The following is a 7750-nucleotide window of genomic DNA, read 5'->3' as shown; positions in this document are numbered from 1 at the left end:
GATTGCTCCCTCTGTCGCGAAACTCTGAGTTCCTTCAAACTGTTTGGATTGGCCCTTCGGATCTGGCATTGAAATCGTAGAATTCCAACAATGCAGAAGGAGGCCATTCAGCCCATCGAGTCTGCACCAACTCTTTGACAGAGCATCTTACCCAGGCCTATCCCCTTAACCCCATGTATTTACCCCTCTAATCCCCCTAATTTACACATCTTGGGACACTAGGGGTAATTCACCATGGCCAATTCACCTAATCTGCACACATTTGGAGGGTGGGAGGAATCTGGAGTGTCCAGAGGAAACCCATACAGACACGGGGAGAATGTGCAAACTTCACACAGACTGTCATCCAAGACCCCGGAATTTAACCCATGTCCCTGGCGGTGTGAGGCAGCAGTTCTAGCCACTGTGCCACTGTGCCGCAGTGGGTTGGAAATAGAACTACAACATTGTAGATCTAATTCCGTACCCCCCCACCCCCCTCACCCCCACACCACCCCCCACAATCATTGTACTTGCATGGGAGAATTCTGCCCATAGATTCAGAATCACTCAAATTTGAAGACAGAGGGGTAAGGTTTACTAATTTTGGGAATCACAGCACAGAGATCAGCAAATCCTGCAGGATTTCTATCCATATGGCTTGGAAAATCTTGCATAGTGTGATGAGCTCTGCTGTTGCTACAATGAATGCAGACAGGGTAAGTTCTGTGGAAGCCTAATCCATGGAACATATTCTCTGAGCTACACTGGAAAATACTCCCGTGATCTCTGACCAGTAATCCTGTAGGCTCATTGAAGTTCAATAAGTACAGGAAAAAATATATAATTGATTTGATGTAGCAACTTCTTATTTTCTTATCAAATCAATTTGTAAACACACCACTGATTAAGAAAGATTTTAGTCTATTTTCCGAGACAGAATCATACTGCTAATTCTGTTAAACAGAGGCTGAAAAGACTCAAGGAACAAATAGGTGGGTCATTTACTAGAACAAGAACAAGGTGGCACAATGGTTAGCACTGCTGCCTCACAACGTCAGGGACCCGCTTTCGATTCCCAACTTGGGTCACTGCCTGTGTGGAGTCTGCACGTTCTCCTCGTGTCTGTGTATGTTTCCTCCGGGTGTCGTGGTTTCCTCCCACAGTCCAAAAATGTGCAGGTTAGGTGGATTGGCTCTGCTAAATTGCCCTCTCACGTCAGGGGGACTAGTGAGGGTAAATGCATGGGGTTATGGGGATAAGGGCTTGTGCGGGATTGTGGTCGGTGCAGACTCGATGGGCCGAATGGCCTGCTTCTGCACTGTAGGATTCTATGATAAACTGCATCAGACTGCTAATTCTGTTAAAGGAATGAGTCATTTACTAGAAAAAGAACAACATGCATTTATAAAGCACATTTAAAGTAACAATAATGTCCCAAGGCACTTTTCAGTGGTGTTATCAGACAAAACTGAATGCCACATCACAGAAACGAACATTAGGTGCCGGGGGCGGGGTAGGGGTGGGGGGAGGCGGCGGAGGGGGGGGGGGGTTGTTGGAGGTGGAGTGGGGGGAACGCAAGGACGGAGGGAGATCAAAAACTTTGTCAAAAAGGCGTATTGGGAAGTGCGTTTAAGGAGAGAAAGTATGTGGACTTTGATGCTCATTAGGAGGGAAGTACAGTGCGTTGGGCTTGGGCAGCTGAATTCACAACCTTCACTGGGAGATTGCAGAGAAGGATAAATGCACATGGGGTCAGAATCAAAAGAAAAACACAGCGTAAAGGATGGGAGGCCACTAGACATTGGCATAGAAATGTGTAGAGGGGATGATGAAAGTTTAAGCAGATCTGCTAAGACAACAGCAAAGACAGGCACATAGTTGCCGTAGGTGAAATTTGTGGTAAGTAGGATGTGGCATCAGAAGCTCAGCTTCAATCTAAATTATTTACTATTATTATTGTCACAAGGAGGCTTACATTAACACTGCAATGAAGTTACTGTGAAAATCCCCAAGTCACCACATTCCAGCGCCTGTTTCTTTTAAATCCAATTCAATCCAATCAAGTCCAATTCAGAGTCTCAACAAGTGAGACATTCCCGATCCAAGCTGACAAGACAGGGATCTCACCTCAAGTCTTGGGTTTGATCTACATGATCCAAGCTGCTTGGAGTAGGCATTGCATCTCCTCCAATGCTTGATCTCATCTTAGCCAACAGGCCGAGATGCCGCTTTTAAAAATTGCTTCAAATGAAGCCAAAATGTAACCTAATGACTTCAACCAAGTACAGCATGTCGATACTACACTTGATCTTAGCCAAAAGGCCGAGAAGCGATTCCAGCGCCTGTTCGGGTACACTGAGGCCAAAGCACCTAACCAGCCCATCTTTCGGACTGTGGGAGGAAACGAGCACCCAGAGGAAACCCACGCAGATACAGGGAGAACATGCAGACTCCGCACAGACAGTGACCCAAGCCGGGAATTGAATTCTGGCCTCTGGCGCTATGAGGCAGCAGTGCTAACCACTGTACCACCCCATAGGACACTGAGGTGGTGGGAAGTCTTATTTATCCTAAGTTAGTGGCCTGGGAGGAGTGGGATTGGTGACAAATGTACAGTGCCCATAGCGGGGGCCAAAAACTTTGGCCTATCGATACTTGGCTGGAGGAATTTGTGGCGTACCCAAGAGTGGATTTAGAAGACTGTGTTCTTAGAGACTGCCTTGATAGACCGCCATGGTGAAGGCGGTAGAGCAAGGTACTGAAAGTATGAAAACTGACCCCATGTCTTTCAATTATTTAACTTAAAGGGATAGACAGGGCAGATGTCAGTAAGTTGTTTCCCGTGTTTGGGGAGTCTAGAACCAGGGAACACAATTTTAATCTAAGGGGGTAACCACTTAGCGCCAAGATGAAGGAGAATTTCTGAGACGTTTGGGAGTTGTTGGAATTCTCTATCCCAGAGGGCTGTGGGAAGTTTATCCACTCAGTATATTTAATGCAGAGATTGACATATTTCTAAATGCCAATGACATGAAGGGAAAGGGGGATAGTGTGGGGAAAAGGCTTTACAGAGGGCGATCAGCCATGATTGTATTGAATATCAGAGCAGAATCGGCAGATTGAATGGCCATGTTGCTATGATTTTACCAAAGAACTGCATGTAGATGAGGAAAAAGGGTGGACCAGGATAGATCACTTGAGAGATTCCAGAGGAAACTGAGAGAGATGTGGAGGGCAATCATTGCTGTGACGCACTAGAGGTGAAGACATAATGCCATTGTTAATGCAATGGCCACATCTCTGATTTAGGATGTTCCCTGCAAAGAGAGCCTCTCAGCAGCATTCACAGCCAGTTTCATTTTGCTGGTAAAACAAACATCATCTCTGACTCTGGTTTGTAAAATATTATCAAAGCACAATCTGAGCTGAATGGTCATTTTATCCGTGGTCAAAGCCGGATACCAATAAAGTTCAAGTTAAATTTTTACAGTTAGATGTTCCGGTGACCGGTGAATTTGAACACCCACTGTCTTGGAAATTTTCCCCGAATAGGCTCTTTACATCTTCTGCCAATGACACTTTTGGAGAATATTTTGAAGAGAACTCGACAGCATGATTCAGCTATATGTTAAATCCAGAAATATTGCTGCGAGGGGACAATTGTCCATTTTGATAGAGGGGCCGGAATTCTCCGGCCGTTCACGCCGGTGGGATTCTCTGGTCCCGCTGGCAGTGTACCCCTGCCCTTGGGTTTCCCGCCGGCGTGGGGTGACGTCAATGGGAATTCCCATCGACAGCGGGGGGACCAGAGAATCCCGTCACCAGCAAACAACACGCCACCTTCCACTGGCGGGAAACACGCGGCTGGGAGGCCGGAGAATCTCACCCAGGGACTCTTCCCCGTTCCTCACGCCAACATGAACAAATTCCTGGGCCTTTGTACAATACTGAAGCCTCTCCAGTCTCGCTCCAGACTGGGACATGCAGGTGCTGTCCTCAGTTCTGTTCTAGAAGGAGCCTGTAGTAGAATGTTAAGAAGGATTGTGGTGTTGGAGCTATTAATATAACATGGCCTTCTGGTCCAGCAGGAAGCAAATCTTGCTGCAACAAGCTGCATAGATCAGTAACAGCCTATCTTGTGAAGTGAAGCCTCCTTCTGCACTTCTCCTCAGAAATAGAATGGGTCTGGCCCGACCTCCTCTGAGCAGCCCTCTCACCTGCGGTTTCCTAACAGGCCCCGTTGCTGATTGCCCCGGCTCCTCACACCATTTCTCCTGCTGCTCCTCTCCCTCCAACTGTTTTCCCATCCAGCGGAGAGGAGCAAACACAGTCTCCATGACAAACAGCGACTGCTTAATGAGAGTAGGTCAGGGCCAGGAAAAATGTGGAAGAACCGGAAGTTCAGAACTGCCTTGAAAAGGCCTTCCTCACAATGACACACAGACCTGAATGAACCAAATAATCCTTCAAAAGCAGCCTCCAGCTGTGTCAATGAAACCAATGCTGCTAGGTTTTACTCAGCATGTTTCCCATTGTGTGGGACCTCTCACCTGCCAGTTACGGCCCTGTTACAATCCGTGAGATTCATGAACCAAAATAATCAAAAACACAGAACAAACTTCACATAAACAAACTGCTGGACAAGATTTTACATTTTGTAATTTTTACTTTGGCATCAGTGAGAATCAATGCAACTGAAATGTGAAATACCAAACCAGACATTCTCTCTTCCATCTTCTTCCGTTGAGAAAAAGATACAAAAGTCTGAGCTCTTGCACCAATCAACTCAAGAACAGTTTCTTCCCTGCTGCCATCGGACTTTTGAATGGGCCTACCCGATATTAAGTTGATCTTTCTCTACAACCTAGCTATGACTGTAACACCACATTCTGCACCCTCTCCTTTCTTTCTCCCCTATGTACAGTATGATTTGTCTGAATTGTGCACAAGAAACAATACTTTTCATGTATACCAATACATGACAATAATAAATCAAATCAAATCTAATCAGATCAATTGGCATGAATTTTAATTTACACAGGGAATTGCAGATAGAACAAAAACTATCTCACCGAGTTTCTTGGCAGTCCACTCCATTTGTATGGTCCTGATTTCAGCCACACAGTTCTTCCAAGCAGAATTCCAGTCCCTTTCCTTCAAGAGCTTAGCCGATTTTCCACAGGCCGCAGCTCCTGCATAAATAGGTTCCATCCATGCAATCTTCCCAATAATGTGGACTTGTTCCCCGCAACTTCTCAACTATCAGCCTCCATCAGTTGTGGTAGCATGGATCTTCTGGAACCGCTTATACTTCCAGTTATGTTTGATTCTGGGCATTCAGTAAACAAGTTTTCCAACTGCTTGGGAAACTTGGTCTCCTGCTAACTGCCTCTAATCTCCAGCTCTTAGCTTCTGTCTGCCACACAGCTTCCATTTTTTTACAGTTCCTTCCTGTTGGTACTGCTTCCAGTAAAGGGTTGCCAGCTCCCATCAACCAGTATTTCTTACTATCCAAAAATTACTTTTGATCCTTTCATAAGTGACGTAAACTCTTAAAAGTGCTTCTCAAACTTTTTTTGAAACAATTACAGAATCCCCAGACATTTTAAAGAACTTGTAACTTGGCCTCAACATGGCTGCTTCTGTTCTGCTTCGATGGGTTTTTCAGTGAGCTTTTCTTCCCATGGCAACCAGATCATATTGGCATGTCTCCAAGCTGAGATGTTTACTCAGAATTCTCTGATTTATTTTTTAGTTAAAGGTTCATTTTGAAACAAACCATCTTGTAAATTTCAACATTCATGAAAGTCCATATAGCATTATCTGTTTTTATTAATTCATGGGACTCCTACTTCTTTGAGAACTCAATCAGCCAGAGAGTAAAATTGACAGTTGGCATCACCTTAAGGGAGCGGGACTGTCGCATTAAGTTTATTTTCTCTCCCCACAGGTGCTGCCAGATCTGTTTAATTTTTCCAACATTTTCTGCTTTTTGTTTCAGATTTTCAGCATCTGCTGTATTTTATTTTTATGTTAGAAAAAATGTTTACGTTGTGTAAAGTAAAGATTTGACACATCCAATTAGCAAAGATTAAAAACTCTTTTTCAAGAAAAATAATTTCTTCATGGAATCATAAAATTGTACAGTGCAGAAGGAGGCCATTCGGCCCATCTAGTCTGCACTGACCACAATCCCACCCAGGCCCTATTCCCATGAGCCCATATATTTACCCTAGCCAATCCCCCTGACACTAAGGGTAATTTGGCATGGCCAATCTACCTAACCTGCACATCTTTGGACTGAGCGAGTGGGTGAGTTTGCGAAGCTAATTTTCCTTACTTTGCTCCCAGAGACTGCTCAGTTCCAATGTCCAGGGAAGGTAAAGAAGGAAGCCACAATTTTGTGTCTCTGCCTTCTTCTTGTGAACCCCTGATTTTTAGAGTTTATTGGATGTGGTGGGAAGAGCAGAGTTTTCCCAGGGGAAAGTGAAATCTCACTTCACACACCATCAACATGCCATGTAAATGCCAGCTTGGTTCAATACTCTTGTGCCTGAGTTCGAAGGCTATGAGCTCTATCCCAATTCCAAGAATTGATGGGCAGCATGGTGGCACAATGGTTAGCACAGCTGTCTCACAGCACCAGGGACCTGGGTTTGATTCCTGGCTTGGGTCACTGCCTGGGTGGAGTTTGCACATTCGCCTCGTGTCTGTGTGGGTTTCCTCTGGGTGCTCCGGTTGCCTCCCGCAGTCCAAAGATGTCCAAAGGTTAGGCCATGCTGAATTGGCCATGCTAAATTGGCCATGCTAAATTCTCCCTCAGTGTACCTGAACATGTGCCAGAGTGTGGTGACTAGGGGATTTTCATAGTAACTTCATTGCAGTGTTAAGGTTAGCCTACTTGTAACACTAATAAATAAACTCAGATTTAAGAAGGAGGCTATTCTGCCCATTGAGTCAATGCCAGCTTGCCACAGCGCAATCCAGTCAGTCTCGCTCACTCATTTGGTCTCTGAAGATCTCTGTAAATTTATTTCTGACAATTACCCAATCAGTTTCCATTTGAAATTAATGACAGCTTCCACATCTGGTCAATTATGTCACTGATGTTTTGTTTTGCATAGCAATGACTGCATTGCAGAAGTAATTCATTAGCAGAAAATTCCTTAGGGACTTGCTGAAGGGCATTGTATTCCAGGATGCTTATCGGAGGACTGGAGGGTGAGCAATATAATATCCATTACAGGCCAATTAGTTTAATGTTTATGGGAAGGAAAACTTGAGGGTTTTTGATCAAAGAAAAAATTATCAATCTGAAGCCAGAGAAATAGTGGAATAGGTAGCATAGATTTCCATAGAACCATAGAATCCCTACAGTGCAGAAAGGGACCATTCGGCCCATCAGGCCTGCACCAACTCTCCAAAAGAGCATCTCCATCCTATCTCCATAACCCCACGCACTTACCATAGCTAATCCACTTAACCTACACATCTTGGGACACTCAGAGGCAATTTATCATGGCCAATCCACCTAACTTGTACATCTTTGGACTGTGGGAGGAAACCGGAGCGCCCAGAGGAAACCCATGCAGACACGGGGAAAATGTGCAAACTCTACACACAATGCCACCCAAACAGGGAATTGAACCTGGGTCCCTAGTGCTGTGAGGCAGCAGTGCTGGCCACTGTGCCACTGTGCCGATAACAAGTCCAATAGGGAAAATGCAGCAGAGATAGTATACATGGATTTTTTGAAAAGTCTTTGGCC

At 45.0% G+C, this 7750-nt stretch overlaps 1 non-coding gene across 1 annotated transcript; it reads right to left on the bottom strand.

The window, feature by feature from the left end:
* Positions 1–2130: 2130 nt before the first annotated feature.
* Positions 2131–2316, bottom strand: LOC144495416 (U2 spliceosomal RNA). The gene has a single exon (XR_013498262.1). It is a non-coding gene; the product is annotated as a U2 spliceosomal RNA (small nuclear RNA).
* Positions 2317–7750: the final 5434 nt, after the last annotated feature.

This window comes from Mustelus asterias, chromosome 6 (genome assembly GCF_964213995.1).
Source record: "Mustelus asterias chromosome 6, sMusAst1.hap1.1, whole genome shotgun sequence".
Taxonomy (NCBI): Eukaryota; Metazoa; Chordata; class Chondrichthyes; order Carcharhiniformes; family Triakidae; genus Mustelus; species Mustelus asterias.
Note: the sequence above shows the minus strand (reverse complement) of the source record. Positions and strands in the feature narration are given on the sequence as shown.